Consider the following 19,528-nt stretch of genomic DNA (forward strand, 5'->3'; position numbering starts at 1 on the left):
TGGGGAATGAAGTAGAAGTTCTATCACCAGGACATAATCTCATAAGGTTAAAAACAAAGACAAAAACCCTTAACTCTCATGTCTTCAGGATGAGAGTGGAGCACGTGAGAGATGAGCTAAAGTCACCTCTTGTCAATATGTTGACATTTTTTAATTCCATTTTTCTCTAAAAAAGATATCAATTCAGCATCTTTTAATTCTAAACCAAGCTTCAAAGACAGAAAGCAGCTCAGGTTCTGGCAGCTGCTTCGTTGAGAAACTCAAAGGCCACAGCAAAGAATAGACAATAATTGGGCTCAAACTACGTATTTACTGTAACGTATTTCGGTATCACAAAAACGAAAGTTGGGTTCATTGTAGAAAATTTGGAAAATACAGAGAAGATTACAGAACATAACAGTCACCCATTATCCTACCATCCAGAGATAAACAATGTTTTTATATTTGGGTGTGGTTCTTTTTAAATCATTGTTTCTTGCATATGTTTTTTTTTTTTTTAAATACAATCATTTGGCCTACTGAATTTTGTAGACTGCTTTTTACACTGAATATTAGCATTTTCCCCATCGTTAAATATTTTTGAAAAACATCAGTTCCAAGATCGGTGAACTGATGACTGAACCATAATTTATGTAACCAATCCCAGTGTCAGATACAAAAGCTATTTTCAACTTTGAACACTATAAATAACACAGTAAAGAGTATCTGTATATTAACTTACAAACATTTGTGCACTTTCCTGATTGTTTCCTTAAGACAGTTTCTTAGAAGTAGAATTGTTGGTTCAAAGAGGGTGAAATTTTTTTTAAGGTTTTTGATTCATTCTGACAAACTGCCCTCCAGAAAGGGAGCTGATTTCAGGGCCAGTGTAGGGAAAATATAGGATGAACCTGGAGCATTGTGTGATGCCAGAAAGTAAAGAAATTATTGGAAAAAGATGAGGGCATGTCCAAACAACAGCCAACCTAAAGGATCTCTCGATGGCCCAAACCTGGAAAAATAGAGCAACAAAATATATAATTAATGTAATGGATTTTAACTCATAGAATATAATTAACATCTATGAGTCCATCCTGGTATAAATAAATTAACAATTAAATGAGGGAGAAGGGACATCTCTTCCTTGCAGAAAAATTCCAACAAACAAATGTAGAAGGAATGAGGGAAACAGAAAAACAGACAGCTGTCCCACAGTATCTATGAGAGACTGGTTCCAGGAACCCCTATAGATACCAAAATCCACAGATGCTCAAGTCCCTTACATAAAATGGCGTAGTATTTATGTATAACCTATGCACATCCTCCTGTATGCCTTAAGTCATCTCTAGATTACTTGTAGTACCTAATACAACATAAATGCTATGTAAATAGTTGTTATACTGTATTGTTTTAGAAATAATGACAAGGGAAAAAAGTCTGTAAACATTCAGTAGATGCTACCATCATTTTTTCTCCAAATATTTTAATCTGCAGTTGATTGAATCCACAGATGCGGAACCCATGGATATGGAGGGCCAACTGTAATTAGGCAAACACCACAGTAATAACTGCAGACAAGATCCACTGATGCATGCTAAAATTAGCTGCTGAAAACTTAGAAAGAAATATGTTTGCATACTTTCAAAGAATCACCCCCCAAGGTGTTTTTAAATTAGCCTTTCCCCATTCATCGACCAGTCCAACATCTACCTACAAGACTTCAATACTCATCTATAAATTGTTCACCTGCAAAGTCTTTCTTGACCTCCCTGGACTGAAGGTGGTTCCCCATCTCCGGGCTCATATAAAATCTTGCATGTCGCTCTACAAAAGCATTTACCACACCTTAAAGTATTGGTTTGCCTACCTGTTTTCTCCTTTAAACTGTGATTTCCTGGAGGGCAAGGCTATGTCTTATTCAGGGCTATAGCCCCAGTGCCTAGTAGAATGTCTGCCAAATGGCGAGTGCCCAATAAGTGTTTATTAAAAGACTGGTAGCATGTTCTTTTTGTAAACATAGAGCTGTATTAGGTGGTGATAAACTCTAGAAACAGAATATAATTTGATTTTACTGTTTTTACATATATGACAATATTCTAAGCTAGTAACATAAGAATTTGTTTCAAAGAGTTTTACAATAGGTTTATTTAAATAGATTTACTCTATTTATCAAAGCAATGGATTATGGATGCACAAAGGGCTGTTTCCCTTTTAAAACTGAATGCTTTTAACAGCACCCAAATCACATCTTGAATGCTTTGCTGCTTAGAAATTTCTTCTGCTAGATACCCTAAATCATCTCTCTCAAGTTCAAAGTTCCACGAATCTCTACGGCAGGGGCAAAATGCCACCAGTCTCTTTGCTAAAACATACCAGGAGTCATCTCTGCTCCAGTCTCCAACAAGTTCCTCATTTCCATCTGAGACCACCTCAGCCTGCATTTCATTGTCCATTATAATTATCAGCATTTTGGTCAAAGTCATTCAACAAGTCTCTAGGGAGTTCCAAACTTTCCCACATTTTCCTGCCTTCTTCTGAGCCCTTCAAACTGTTCCAACTTCTGCCTGGTACCCAGTGCCAAAGTCACTTCCAAATTTTTGGGTATCTTTTCAGCAGTGCCCCACTCTACCAGTATCAATTTACTGTATTATTCCATTTTCATCCTGCTGATAACTACATACCCGAGACCGGGAAGAAAAAGAGGTTTAATGGACTTACAGTTCCATATGGTTGGGGAGGCTTCACAATTATGGCAGAAGGCAAGGAGGAGCAAGTCCCGTCTCACATTGATGATGGCAGGCAAAGAGAGAGCTTGTGTAGGGATACTCCCCCTTACAAAACCATCAGATCTCATAAGACTTATTCACTATCATGAGAACAGCATAAAAAAGACTTTCCCCCATAATTCAATCACCTCCCACAACATGTGGGAATTGTGGGAGTTATAATTCAAGATGAGATTTGGGTGGGGACACAGCCAAACCATATCAGATGGGTAAGAAAATTTTTATTCAAGTACCCATTTTATAGTCTAGAAACACTGAGACTGAGATAAAATAACTAAGATAAGGTAATACGCTCCTGCTTCAAAGCCCTGTCATCTTTCCATGATACAAGAATACTTGGTGACAAATCTTGACAATGCTACCTCATGACAGGCAATGAATGCACTTATCATTTCTCTCCTATATTACTTCAATATTCTCTTAACTGATGTCCCTATCTCCAATCCTTGCCTATTTCTAATCTTTCCCTCAAACTGCACCCAGAATCACAGTACTAAAACAAATTTGATAATGTTACTCCCTACTTAAAATTACTTTCTAGAATGGCCATGTACAAAAAAACCTTCTGTGATGACAGCAATATTCTGTGTGGTGAAATATAAGAGCTACTTAGTCACATGTGGCTACTGAGCACTTGAATTATGTCTAGTATGACTAAGTTACTAAATCTTTAATTTTAATTGAAATTTAAAGAGCTAACATGGCTAGTATTTACTGTATTAAACAGTAAAGCTCTAATCAATAGGGAGCCTTTTTTCTGATCCTGGTGAAAATCACTAAATAAATAAGTAGGAGCAAGAAAAAGTAAAATTTTAATGCATTTTGTAAACTAAAACACTATAAAAATATTAGCTGGTATTATTAAAAGTATAGGTTATACTGACCTATTAGCATAGTTGCTTTTTTTTTTTTTTTTTTTTTTTTTTTGGCTTTTCTGTATTTTCTGATCTTTCAGTAGTGGGTTTGTACTGTTTTCATAATGTTTTTTAAATATAAAAACTTGATTTTGGAACGCCACAAAGATACTCCTAGAGAAGAGCAACTCCAAGACACATAATTGCCAGATTCACCAAAGTTGAAATGAAGGAAAAAATCTTAAGGGCAGCCAGAGAGAGAGGTCGGGTTACCCACAAAGGGAAGCCCATCAGACTAACAGCAGATCTCTCGGCAGAAACTCTACAAGCCAGAAGAGAGTGGGGACCAATATTCAACATTCTTAAAGAAAAGAATTTTAAACCCAGAATTTCATATCCAGCCAAACTAAGTTTCATAAGTGAAGGAGAAATAAAACCCTTTACAGATAAGCAAATTCTTAGAGATTTTGTCACCACCAGGCCTGCCTTACAAGAGACCCTGAAGGAAGCACTAAACATGGAAAGGAACAACCGGTACCAGCCATTGCAAAAACATGCCAAAATGTAAAGACCATCAAGGCTAGGAAGAAACTGCATCAACTAACAAGCAAAATAACCAGTTAATATCATAATGGCAGGATCAAGTTCACACATAACAATATTAACCTTAAATGTAAATGGACTGAATGCTCCAATTAAAAGACACAGACTGGCAAACTGGATAAAGAGTCAAGACTCATCAGTCTGCTGTATTCAGGAGACCCATCTCACATGCAGTGACACACATAGGCTCAAAATAAAGGGATGGAGGAAGATTTACCAAGCAAATGGAGAACAAAAAAAAGCAGGGGTTGCAATACTAGTCTCTGATAAAACAGACTTTAAACCATCAAAGATCAAAAGAGACAAAGAAGGCCATTACATAATGGTAAAGGGATCAATTCAACAGGAAGAGCTAACTATGCTAAATATATATGCACCCAATACAAGAGCACCCAGATTCATAAAGCAAGTCCTTAGAGACTTACAAAGAGACTTAGACTCCCATACAAAAATAATGGGAGACTTCAACACTCCACTGTCAACATTAGACAGATCAACGAGACAGAAAGTTAACAAGGATATCCAGGAATTGAACTCATCTCTGCAGCAAGCAGACCTAATAGACATCATAGAATGCTCCACCCCAAATCAACAGAATATACATTCTTCTCAGAACCACATCTCACTTATTCCAAAATTGACCACATAATTGGAAGTAAAGCACTCCTCAGCAAATGTACAAGAACAGAAATTATAACAAACTGTCTCTCAGACCACAGTGCAATCAAACTAGAACTCAGGACTAAGAAACTCAATCAAAACTGCTCAACTACATGGAAACTGAACAACCTGCTCCTGAATGACTACTGGGTACCTAACGAAATGAAGGCAGAAATAAAGATGTTCTTTGAAACCAATGAGAACAAAGATACAACATACCAGAATCTCTGGGACACATTTAAAGCAGTGTGTAGAGGGAAATTTATAGCACTAAATGCCCACAAGAGAAAGCTGGAAAGATCTAAAATTGACACTCTAACATCGCAATTAAAAGAACTAGAGAAGCAAGAGCAAACACATTCAAAACCTAGCAGAAGGCAAGAAATAACTAAGATCAGAGCAGAACTGAAGGAGATAGAGACACAAAAAACTCTCCAAAAAATCAATGAATCCAGGAGTTGGTTTTTTGAAAAGATCAACAAAATTGACAGACCGCTAGCAAGATTAATAAAGAAGAAAAGAGAGAAGAATCAAATAGACGCAATAAAAAATGATAAAGGGGATATCAACACCACCCCACAGAAATACAAACTACCATCAGAGAATACTATAAACATCTCTACGCAAATAAACTAGAAAATCTAGAAGAAATGAATAATTTCCTGGACACGTACACTCTTCCAAGACTAAACCAGGAAGAAGTTGAATCCCCGAATAGACCAATAGCAGGCTCTGAAATTGAGGCAATAATTAACAGCCTACCAACCAAAAAAAATCCAGGACCAGATGGATTCACAGCTGAATTCTACCAGAGGTACAAGGAGGAACTGGTACCATTCCTTCTGAAACTATTCCAATCAATAGAAAAAGAGGGAATCCTCCCTAACTCACTTTATGAGGCCAACATCATCCTGATACCAAAGCCTGGCAGAGACACAACAAAAAAAGAGAATTTTAGACCAATATCCCTGATGAACATCGATGCAAAAATCCTCAATAAAATACTAGCAAACCGGATCCAGCAGCACATCAAAAAGCTTATCCACCATGATCAAGTGGGCTTCATCCCTGGGATGCAAGGCTGGTTCAACATTAGCAAATCAATAAACATAATCCAGCATATAAACAGAACCAAAGACAAGAACCACATGATTATCTCAATAGATGCAGAAAAGGCTTTTGACAAAATTCAACAGCGCTTCATGCTAAAAACGCTCAATAAATTCGGTATTGATGGAACGTACCTCAAAATAATAAGAGCTATTTATGACAAACCCACAGCCAATAGCATACTGAATGAGCAAAAACTGGAAAAATTCCCTTTGAAAACTGGTGCAAGACAGGGATGCCCTCCCTCACCACTCCTATTCAACATAGTGTTGGAAGTTCTGGCTAGGGCAATCAGGCAAGAGAAAGAAATCAAGGGTATTCAGTTAGGAAAAGAAGAAGTCAAATTGTCTCTGTTTGCAGATGACATGATTGTATATTTAGAAAACCCCATTGTCTCAGCCCAAAATCTCCTTAAGCTGATAAGCAACTTCAGCAAAGTCTCAGGATACAAAATGAATGTGCAAAAATCACAAGCATTCTTATACACCAGTAACAGACAAACAGAGAGCCAAATCAGGAATGAACTTCCATTCACAATTGCTTCAAAGAGAATAAAATACCTAGAATCCAACTTACAAGGGATGTAAAGGACCTCTTCAAGGAGAACTACAAACCACTGCTCAGTGAAATAAAAGAGGACACAAACAAATGGAAGAACATACCATGCTCATGGATAGGAACAATCAATATCGTGAAAATGGCCATACTGCCCAAGGTTATTTATAGATTCAATGCCATCCCCATCAAGCTACCAATGACTTTCTTCACAGAATTGGAAAAAACTGCTTTAAAGTTCATATGGAATCAAAAAAGAGCCCGCATTGCCAAGACAATCCTAAGTCAAAAGAACAAAGCTGGAGGCATCCGTCTACCTGACTTCAAACTATACTACAAGGCTACAGTAACCAAAACAGCATGGTACTGGTACCAAAACAGAGATATAGACCAATGGAACAGAACAGAGTCCTCAGAAATAATACCACACATCTACAGCCATCTGATCTTTGACAAACCTGAGAGAAACAAGAAATGGGGAAAGGATTCCCTATTTAATAAATGGTGCTGGGAAAATTGGCTAGCCATAAGTAGAAAGCTGAAACTGGATCCTTTCCTTACTCCTTAGACGAAAATTAATTCAAGATGGATTAGAGACTTAAATGTTAGACCTAATACCATAAAAACCCTAGAAGAAAACCTCGGTAGTACCATTCAGGTCATAGGCATGGGCAAGGACTTCCTGTCTAAAACACCAAAAGCAACAGCAGCAAAAGCCAAAATTGACAAATGGGATCTAATTAAACTAAAGAGCTTCTGCACAGCAAAAGAAACTACCATCAGAGTGAACAGGCAACCTACAGAATGGGAGAACATTTTTGCAATCTACTCATCTGACAAAGGGCTAATATCCGGAACCTACAAAGAACTCAAACAAATTTACAAGAAAAAAACAAACAACCCCATCAAAAAGTGGGCAAAGGATATGAACAGACATTTCTCAAAAGAAGACATTCATACAGCCAACAGACACATGAAAAAATGCTCATCATCACTTGCCATCAGAGAAATGCAAATCAAAACCACAATGAGATACCATCTCACACCAGTTAGAATGGCAATCATTAAAAAGTCAGGAAACAACAGGTGCTGGAGAGGATGTGGAGAAATAGGAACACTTTTACACTGTTGGTGGGATTGTAAACTAGTTCAACTATTATGGAAAACAGTATGGCGATTCCTCAAGGATCTAGAACTAGATGTACCATATGACCCAGCCATCCCATTACTGGGTATATACTCAAAGGATTATAAATCATGCTGCTATAAAGACACATGCACACGTATGTTTATTGCAGCACTATTCACAATAGCAAAGACTTGGAATCTACCCAAATGTCCATCAGTGACAGACTGGATTAAGAAAATGTGGCACATATACACCATGGAATACTATGCAGCCATAAAAAAGGATAAGTTTGTGTCCTTTGTAGGGACATGGATGCAGCTGGAAACCATCGTTCTTAGCAAACTATCACAAGAACAGAAAACCAAACACCGCATGTTCTCACTCATAGGTGGGAACTGAACAATGAGATCACTTGGACTCGGGAAGTGGAACATCACACACTGGGGCCTATCACGGGGAGGGGGGAGGGGGGAGGGATTGCATTGGGAGTTATACCTGATGTAAATGATGAGTTGATGGGTGCTGACGAGTTGATTGGTGCAGCACACCAACATGGCACAAGTATACATATGTAACAAACCTGTACGTTATGCACATGTACCCTAGAGCTTATAAGTATAATAATAATAAAAAATAACATTTAGAAGAGGAAAAAAAAAAGAAAAGAAGACAAAGAAAAAAAAAAACTTGATTTTGAAAAAAAAAACACCTAAGTATAAATAGCTCTTTATTAGGCAGAATCATATATGCAGAGTATGTGTGTTAAATAGCAAGAGGAGAAACCACTAAAATGAATAGGAAACACTGGGACTAAATTTCCAAAGAATCTCCCAATTCCACAGTGAAGTAACAACCAAAAACTGGTTACATTTAAAAGTAGCAAGTACTTCCAGTAAAGTTTTATAAATGCATAAAAGACTTTTTTATTTTGGGACGGAGTGCTGGCCATTTCAGTTCTTGGTGCCTTCTTTATGTCCCACAAGCAGGAGTGATTGCTCAGAGTATGGGAGGATCTCCAAGAACCAGGAAGAAACTGAATCACTGAACAGACCAAAAATGAGTTCTTTACTTGAGGTAGTAATAAATAGCCTAAGAACCACGAAAAGCCCATGACCAGACAGATTCACAGCTGAATTCAACCAAATGTACAAAGAGCTGGTACCATTCCTACTGAAACTATTCCAAAGAATTGAGGAGGAGGGACTCCTCCCTAACTCATTCTATGAGACCAGCATCATCCTCATACCAAAACTTGGCAGAGACACAACACCAAAAAAACCTTCAGGCCAATATCCTTGATGAACACTGATGCAAAAATCCTCAACAAAATACTGGCAAACCAAATCCATCAGCACATCAAAAAGCTTATCCACCACAATCAAGTAGGCTTTATCCCCAGGACGCAAGGTTGGTTCAACACACTCAAATCAATAAATGTGATTCATCACACAAACAGAAGTAAAGACAAAAACCACATGATTATCTCAATAGATACAGAAAAGGCTTTCAATAAAATTCAACGTCTATTCATGCTAAAAACTCTCAATAAACTAGATATTGAAGGAACATACCTCAAAATATGAAGAGCCATGTGTGCAAACCCACAGCCAACATCACAACTTCATACTGAAAGGGCAAAAGCTGGAAGCATTCCCCTGACAACCAGCACAAGACAAGTATGCCCTCTCTCACCACTCCTATTCAACATAGTATTGGAAGTTCTGGCCAGGGCAATCAGGCAAGAGAAAGAAATAAAGGGCATCCAAATAGGAAGAGAGGAAGTCAAACTAACCATGTTGGCAGATGGCATGATCCTGTATCTAGAAAACTCCATAGTTTCAGCCCAAAAGCTTTTTAATCTGATAAACAACTTCAGCAAAGTCTCAGGACACAAAATCAATGTGTAAAAATCACTAGCAGTGAGTCAAGGCCGGCTCTAAAAAATAAAAATAAAAAGATTAAAAAAAAAAATCACTAGCATTCCTATACACCAACAACGGTCAAGCCAAGCGCCAATCAGGAACAAACTTCCATTTACAATTGCAACAGAGAAAATAAAATACCTAGGAATGCAGCTAACTATAAGGAGGTGAAAGATCTCTACAAGAACTACAAACCACTGCTCAAAGAAATCAGAGATGACACAAACAAATGGAAAAACATTTCATGCTCATGGATAGGAAGAATCAATATAGTCAGAATGGTCATACTACCCAAAGCAATTTATAGATTCGAAGCTACTCCTATTAAACTACCATTGACATTGTTCACAGAACTAGAGACAACTATTTTAAAATTCAAATGGAAACAAAAAAGAATCCAAATAGACAAGGCAATCCTAAGCAAAAAGAACAAAGCTGGAGGTACCTGATTTCAAACTATACTACAAGGCTACAGTAACCAAAACAGCATGGTACTGGTACAAAAACAGACACACAGACCAATGGAACAGAATAGAGACCCCAGAAATAAGGCCTCACACCTACAACTATATCATCTTCGACAAACCTGACAAAAACAAGCAATGGGGAAAGGAGTCCCTATTCAATAAATGGTACTGGGATAACTGGCTAGCCACATGCCGAAGATTGAAACTGGACCCTTCCTTACACCATATACAAAAATTAACTCAGGATGGATTAAAGACTAAAATGTAAACTCAAGATGAATTAAAGACTTAAATGTAAAATCTAAAAGTATAAAAACCCTGGAAGACAACCTAAGTAATACCATTCAGGACAGAGACACGGGAAAAGATTTCATGAGAAAAACAACAAAAGCAACTGCAACAAAAAAAATTGACAAATGAGATCTAATTAAACTAAAGAGCTTCTGCACAGCAAAAGAAACTGTCAACAGAATAAACAGACAACCTATAGAATGGGAGAAAATTTTTGCAAATTATGCATCCAACAAAGCTCTAATATCCCGCATCTATAAGGAATTTAAACAAATTTACAAGAAAAAAAAACCATAAAAAGTGGACAAAGTATATGAAAAAAACACTTTTCCAAAGAAGACATACATGCAGCCAACAAGCATATGAAAAAAAAAAAAAAAGCTCAACATCACTAATTATTAGAGAAATGCAATTCAAAACCACAATGAAACACTACCTAACACCAGTCAGAATGGCTAGTATTAAAAAGTAAATAACAGATGCTGGTGAGGTTGTGGAGAAAAAAGAATGCTTATATGCACTGTTGGTGGGAGTGTAAATTAGTTCAACTACTGTGGAAAGCAGTGTGGCAATTCCTCAAAGAAAGAAAAACAGAATTACCATTTGACCCAGCAATCCTATTACTGGGTATGTACCCCAAGGAATATAAATCATTCTATTATAAAGACACGTGCACACGTATGTTCTCTGCAGTACTATTCACAATAGCAAAGACATGGAATCAACCTAATTGCCCATCAATGACAGACTGGATAAAGAAAATGTGGTACAAATATGCCATGGAATACTATGCAGCCATAAAAAAGAACAAGATCACGCCCTTTGCAGTGACATGGCTGGAGCTGGAGGCCATTATCCTTAGCAAACTAACACAGGAACAGAAAACTAAATACTACATGTTGTCACTTATAAGTAGTAGCTAAATGATGAGAACACATAGACACATAGAAGGGAACAACACACACTGGAGCCTATCAGAGGGTGGAAGAAGGGAGAGGATCAGAAAAAATAACTAATGGGTACTAGGCTTAACACCTGGCTGATAAAATAATTTGTACAACAAACCTCCATGACATAAGTTTACCTACGTAACAAACCTGCACATGTACCCCTGAACTTAAAATAAAAGTTACAAGGCCAGGCATGGTAGCTCAGGCCTGTAATCCCAGCACTTTGGAAGGCCGAAGTGGTCAGATCACCTGAGGTCAGGAGTTTGAGACCAGACTGGCCAACATGGCAAAACCCTGTCTCTACTAAAAATACAAAAATTAGCCAGGTGTGGTGGTATGTGTCTGCAATCCCAGCTACTTGGGAGGCTGAAGCAGGAGAATCACTTGAACCTGGGAGGCAGAGGTGATAGTGAGCCAAGATTGTGCCACTGCATTCCAGTCTGGGTGACAGAGCACAACTCCATCGCAAAAAAATAAAAAATAAACAAATAAACAAATAAAATAAAAGTTACAAAGATGTTAAAATGCACTACTACTAGTAGACAAAACAAATTAGACTTCAAATAAATGAACATAATATAACCTATTCAAAAAGGTCAGTTCATCAATTGAAAAGCTTAAACATGAAATATTTTTCTCATTGTAAAAACAAGTACAGTGTATCAAACTATGTCTGTGTATCCATAATAGCAAATTAACTTTTCTCTGTCTTTTAGCATCCCAAACCCTCCCCCTCTCCAGAGGTAACCACTTTTACCAGACTGGAGTATACCTATCCAATTTTCTATGCATTTGCATATACATACACACACATACAAACACATACACACATTGTTATCGTCTGAACTGTGTACTCCCTGCCCCCACAAATTTATATGTTGAAGTCCTAACCTCCAATACTTCAGAATGTGACTATATTTGGAAACAGGGCCCTTAAAGAGGTAATTAAAGTTCAATGAGGTCATTAGGGTGGGCCTTAATCCAATATGACTAGTATACTTCTAAGAAGAGGATATCAGGACACAGACACACACAGGGGAAAAGACCATGTGAAGACAGAGGTATACGATGGCCATCTACATGCTAAGGAGAGAGACCTCAGAAGAAATCAACTCTACAGACACCTTCATCTTGGACTTCGTGGGTTCCAGAACTGTGAGAAAATACGTTTCTGTTGTATAAGCTACCCAATCTGTGGTGTTAAGGCAAACGGAGCAGGCAAGCACCCATGTACATGCCCAGTTGTTAAGTCACTATAGTCAGAGTAGTTGAAGAAAGAGTTCATACTTAGGAAATATTCATGCAGTCAAAAATATGAATATATTACAGTGATATTACAGTATAAGCTACTCAAGATCAGTAAAAACAATTTGATAAGTAAACCAAAATTGAAGCTTCACCTTGTCTTTTTCTAATATGCTTTGAAAAGCATAAGTTTAAAAGCTGCTCTCCCAAAACATCAGCACCTAAGGAACTATACCCTTAGGATGCAGTTTCCCTACTCTAATATCCATTCCTCTCTCGATATTGTAAAGAAAACTTAATCAGAGGACTAATGAACATCCCAAAATACAGTGTGCAGTTAAAATTTCTACAAAGAGCAAACTTTTATATCTTATTCCTCAAATAATGTTATCCTGTAAGTCACTTTATCTTAGCAAATGATGCTCACAAATAAAGTAACTCAAAAATTTCAGGATAAAAAGTAGGTGTGCTTTGGTTATTGAACTAAAACTGACAACAATCAGTGATGCTACTCCACCACAGTACCATATGCCTAATGACAGAAATGCAATGGACAAACTTATGAGGTTGCCCTGAAGAAAGTTAGCTTTCAATTCCAAATGTATAGCAGTGGAGCAAATATTATTAATTATTATGTTAGACTTTTGTTTTGGTTTGATTATAGAGTTTAATCATTCATTTTACATATATTTTCTGACTGCCTATTACATGTAACATACCGTGCCTAGCTCTGTGGAAGATAAAAACAAAAAGATTACTGGAATATATTAGCCTTTTAGGCACATAAAATCTTATCTCCTCCACAAGATACAGAACTACTTGTAGGAAAAAGTGTTGCAGGAGTTCAGAGGAGGGAGAAATCAAAGTCTTACTAGCTTATAAGGAATGGTTTCAGGGAACGGACTGACCTTTGAACTAACATTTGAAAAATAGGCACAAGTTAGAGGGCATTTCAGACATAGGGTATGGCATAAAAAAAGGAAGAGACACAAAAAAGTACATGGTCCAAGGAACAGGGAGCAATATAGGGTGATTGGAGGGACAATCTGTTTACAATATGGCTAGCAATCTAGTTAGGTGGAAATTTTTAAGGCTAAGATGTAAAGCCCACTGAAGTTTATGCAGGGAAGTGATGGGATAAAAGTTATGCCTTAGGAAGAATGATCTAGATGTGCTGTATAGGATGGATTGAAAGGGCAAATCCCTGAAAGCAGGGAGAAAACCCATGCATAAATAAGGGTCTATAACTAGGGCAGAAGTTAAGGGACTGAAAAGGACAGAAGAAGCCATAGCTACTACGAAGAAATGTTCACCTACCTAACCAGATTAATGTGAAGACCAAATGACGTTAAATAAAGACTTGAAAAGTATCTTTACTCACTAGTGGCAAATCCTACAAGGGAGTCAAGAGAGCACAGATGAAGACTTCAAGGAGATGGATTTTAGGAAAGGAAGGAGAAAACCAAAACAACAAAAATATCACCTTTTGCAGGTAACTATATATACCTATTAACATTACTAAAATCTTAAGTAATTAAAAGACCTAATTTTGGTCAAGACTGAGCACCAAGAAAAAAAATGTTCACAAGTAAAAAGAAACAGAATTTAAAATTATCCCAATAATGTAAAAATTATGTACATGAAAGAACAGAGATTCAAAGGAAAAAGGAAAAATTATTTAACATGGGATTGTAGATATCTGTCTTAACGTTTTTATTAGATACAGTTTTGTATAATTAAAATAGGGAAAATGTAAAGCGTAAGAATCATATACAGAAAGGGCAATTTTATCCGTTTTCATAGACCTTATTTTACAATATGGGAAAGAACATACTTTTCTTTGAAAAAGCAAAATATTTAAGATAACACTGACAATAACAATACAGCAATAAATGATATTAATTTTATAACAATTGCATAATAATTAAATGATAAATTATGCATTTATCATTTAATCAAAATTTTGATATAAGTTTCCATTCTATTTCTACCCCACTGCCCAGTGACAAGTGCTCTTTATCTTGCCACTGGCTACTCAGGAACTCCATTAGAAACCCACCAGCCAGCAATATTGTATTAATCAGGGTTTCTCGACTGGAAGAGAGGATATGTTTCTGATTCCCCTGAAATTGCATGCAAAATGAAGCATGTACATATGTGTATTTTTCTAGGGCGAAGGTCTATGGCTTTTATCAGATTCTCAAAGGGCCTCGTTTTCTAAAAGAAAGTTTAGAAACATTAAATTTTCTTCCTCTTCCTAATAATCTTAATAACTAGTTAAAACCAATGTGTCAATGACTTAGATAATGTTATTTATTCAACTATCTCTGAATAAGGAATCCCCTGAATTCCTCTTCTCAAGCCCCAGTGCTGCTTTCAACTAATACCTTTATATTTCCATTCCTTATCACATACAGCCCATGTAAGGTATATCTTTATTTACAACTTTTATAGCATTGCTGCTACTCTTCACCACCCCTTAGAATCTATTTCTACCATTCTAGATGATTTCAGAACCTAGTTTACTTTTTCCTCCACACTACTCCATCTTCCCAACACTACCAAATACTAAACTCATAATTAAATTCAATTTTTCTATTCCTACTCTTAGATATACAAATATGAGGAGAGCAATACAAATTTGTCCCATTAAAAATTCATGTGAACTTAAACTTACCCTATGTTGTTCCTGAATACTACACTAGTAGTAAACTAGGATCACAAAGTAGAGGTACTATATACAAAGGGCTGGTCCTAAAGGATTACAGTAAAGAAACAAGAGAGCTGCAAGAAACCTTAGAGATCTGGTAGTCAAATATTACTAGTTTACAGAATCTGATGTTCAAAGGAACAAGTTATCTGTACAAGATAATTAACAGTACAAATAGAGCTCAGGCAGTCAAGTGTCCTGGTCCAGTATTCACTCCACAATACCCAGTTATGCCCTTTGCACACCAGTTATTTCATTATTTTTAACATTTAGAAATAAAAATCCTTTAAGTCATCTGTATTTTCTTTACAGTAAGGCTTACTACTACCTCAAGACCACTTAATAGTATTCAATATCATTCCTTCCAAGCTTACTGGGTGAGAACAATGCAGGGGACAATTAAAAGCCTTACAGAAATCAAGATAGACTGTCACTCACTCATATGAAGAACTGGTTTGGTATGTCTTGCTCTTTTCAAAACCAAGCTGGCTGCTTCCTAATAGCTAATATTTTTCTAATGACAGTAAATTATTGTTTAATAATTTTAAAAGTCTTTCTTGGTTTCCTAATAAATGGACTATGCTTTTAACATCTGTGTCCCCCTGAAATTCCTATATTGAAACTTAATCACCAATGTGATGGTATTAAAAGGTGGAGCCATTGGGAGGTGATTAGGACTTGGAGAGCAGAGCTCTCATAAATAGGATTAGTCCCCTTATAAGAGGGGCCAAAGAGCTGCCTTGTCTCTTCTACCACGTGAGGACACAGCTAAAAGGCACCGCCTATGAACCTCAAGACCTCACCAGGCACTAAATCTGTCAGCACCTTGAACTGTGAGAAATAAATTGCTTTTGCTTATAAGTCATGTAGTTGATGGTATTTTGTTATACCTGCCCAAATAGACTAAGATAGACTATTAGTCTAAGAAATTATTTCTCATATGCACATTGAATCCCTCTTCCTGCAAATGAAGTCCACATTTTTGTATCATAACCTAATGTCCCAGGTAAGTTTGGGCATCACTGAACTACAAATAACCCCTTCGGGTACTTTTTTTTTTTTTTTTTTTTTTTTTTGAGAGGGAGTCTCACTCTGTGGTCCAGGCTGGAGTACAGTGGCACGATCTCGGCTCACTGCAACCTCCGCCTCCCAGGTTCAAGCAATTCTCCTGTTTCGGTCTCCTGAGTAGCTGGGACTACAAGCGCATGTGACCATGCCCAGCTGCTTTTTGTATTTTTAGTATGGACGAGGTTTCACCACATTGGTCAGGCTGGTCTCGAGCTCTTGACCTCAGGTGATCCACCTGCCTTGGCCTCCCAAAGTGCTGGGATTACAGGTGTGAGCCACTGAGCCAGGCCTCTTCAGGTACTTTAAATGTCACTGAATCACCTCTCACCCTTTTCAGTTCCATGATCTATAATCCGCTTAAAGACACCCTTATTTCTCCTGTAAGTTTTTTTTTGTTTTGTTTTGTTTTTTTGTTTTTTTTTTTTTTTTTGAGACGGAGTCTTGCTCTGTCGCCCAGGCTGGAGTGCAGTGGCACAATCTCAGCTCACTGCAAGCTCCGCCTCCCAGGTTCACGCCATTCTCCTGCCTCAGCCTCCCAGGTAGCTGGGACTACAGGCGCCCACCATCACGCCTGGCTAATTTTTTTTTGTATTTTTACTAGAAACGAGGTTTCACGGTGTTAGCCAGGATGGATAAGTTCTGTTTTTTATTCTTTTAGTACATTTTGGGTCTGTTGAGTAATCACTGTAGTTTCTTCATAGGCATCTTATATTGTGAAATTTAAATATGAACTAGAACCTCTAAAAAGTAGAATAGGAGGATTATTTTCCTAGTGTTGTTATTAGATTCTCACTTCAGTTAATATGAAAGCCAGGAGTAAAGTATTTTAACTTTTATCTACTCGGTTAACTCTTAGCAGCCAATAGCGGAAGAGTGGGAAGGTGGAACTTGCTACTGGGAGAAATTAAAGCTCCCATTCTTTGTCCATGAGGTCAGACCAACAAATGAAAACAAAACAGTACCTATCCAAAAGAACTACCATATTCCACAGTCCAGCTCTAGGGCATATACTTGGTGAGAAATACATTTTACAATGAATTCCAGTAATCATATACATGTGGGATTGTGTGTGTGTGTGTATATATGTGTGTGTATATGTATGTGTGTGTGTATATATATACACGTAAAAGTTCATGAAACAATATTTCACTTAAGATGTAAAAAGCACTGCTATTTTCTTTATATTCTACTGAATTTCATCTAAAATAGTGCTAATCTAACCCACTAACATTATCTCATAACACTACTCTAAGGTTCCTTTCAGCTCTAAAATATTATGCTATATACTAATGATTGTCCTAAAAGTATGAATTCAATAATTATTTTGTAATCTTAATCACAAGTCACAAATTGCAGGTACCTCAGGTTACCTCAGCTTCTACTTTGAAAATTTTGTAATCATTCCTTTCTCACCCTGTTAAATCCATATTTTAAAACAAGGAAGGCAAGAGTTCCATGCCTTTAAGAAACAGAAAACAAAGGTAACATCTTTCCCTTGTTTTGCACACTGAGGAAATGGTAACTAAAGGAAATGGTAGGATGTAAAGGACAGAGTGGAAGAAGGAAGTTGTGGAGATAGTGTTCATGGAAAGAGAGAAAGCTAAATTTGTATTGCCATTGCCTCCTCTGAGATTCCTAGTAACTTCTCCTTTTCCCTCTTCCCCCTCATTCTTCCAGCTTAAGAAAGTCCTACAAATTTTATCTTAACTTCATCTGCCTTATTGGAGAACTACAGAACAAAAATCATTCCCAAGAGATCATGTGTTAGAAACTTTCAACCATAAAATACTTTAAAAACCTTAATAAAATCATCTGGATTTGCTTCTTTAGCCTAATCTCCTGCTATTTCCTATCTTGAATGACTCACTACAGTCTAAACTACATTCAGTTCTATAAAAGGTCCGGTTCTCTCTGACTTGTGGGCCTTTGCACATGCGATTCCTTCTTTAACTGGCTAGCTTCTAATTTTTCAGCTCTTGCCTTAGGTATCAGTTACTCAAGGCAATCTTCCCTACCTTAAGATTAGACTTAATACCCCTCACATATACTCTCCCATACCTTGTACCTTCCCCATTATTACACAGCTCCACTATATTTTAATTGCCAATTTACATATTTCCCACTAGATTTTAAGCTCTTTAAAGACAGGACTTATATTTTGTTTGCTCCTGTAGAAGTGTTCAATACTTACTGAATTATAAATTTCATTCCATCAGCCTTCCACATGCTTAGTGTCATTCCCTATTCTCCCTGTTCAGAATATTCTCCCCAGTTCTATCACCAGCATGAAATACTCTCTATAATCTGGTCCTTAACTTCATCTGCCTTATTGGAGAACTACAGAACAAAAACCATTACTTTTATGGTTATCACTATTTCCTCTGGATGTCTATAGCCTTTATTGTACACACTATTCATTTGCTAATTAACCCACCACTGTGTTTTTCAGTTATTTTTGTAATGCATAGATCCAATCTCCTTAACTAAATTGTACAATCCTTGAAGGCATAACTGTATGTCTCTCTTAGTACCCTATTATCTAGCACAGGGCTATGTACAAGGTAGACGTTAAATATCTGTAGACGAAGAATCAAAATTTAAGAGGTTGTTTCTCATACAAAGCTGACAATTTTTAAAGTGATATTGATAAATAAGTGGTGGCAATTAAACCTCTTGTCAATACACAGAAAAAAAAAGATATACTTTAGTACAGTTAAGTACAAATAATTTTTTAAAAAACCGTTCCTGAGTGAGAGGTAATAATGGACTCAAATATTAAGAGGTACTACAACCATAGCTACATTCATAAGTTAAGGATAAGTAGCCTATGGCTTCCAAAATGACCTGTGCGCAGAGAACATCACTGTATTTTTCAGATCTAGGACAATCATATTTATATAAGACTTTAGGGCGGTCTATGTTTTGGAAAGATAGTTATGGTTTTGGCCTATCAAGAAGCACGCCTGTCAGCAAGGGAGTTAACTGGCGCCACTTGTTTATCGATAGCTTGCTGTCATTACAGTGCTCTCCGAATTGCTAATTCCAACTGAGTAAAATCTGAACCACAGATAAACTGTCCCAAATTCCATTATTAATGGGGGAAAATAACCCAGTCTTCCTCGTATTTAGAAAGGTAAGCAGGCTGGGAATGGTGTCTACCCCAACCCTTAATATGAGAGAAAAACTATGACTCCTATGA

General features: G+C 37.0%; 1 protein-coding gene across 8 annotated transcripts in view; it reads right to left on the reverse strand.

The window, feature by feature from the left end:
• The window catches only part of ABCB7 (ATP binding cassette subfamily B member 7), a 113,112-nt gene that overhangs the window by 93,159 nt on the left and 425 nt on the right, over positions 1-19,528 (reverse strand). The gene's annotated exons all lie outside the window — the stretch shown is intronic.

This window comes from Macaca mulatta, chromosome X, assembly GCF_049350105.2.
Source record: "Macaca mulatta isolate MMU2019108-1 chromosome X, T2T-MMU8v2.0, whole genome shotgun sequence".
Classification (NCBI taxonomy): Eukaryota; Metazoa; Chordata; class Mammalia; order Primates; family Cercopithecidae; genus Macaca; species Macaca mulatta.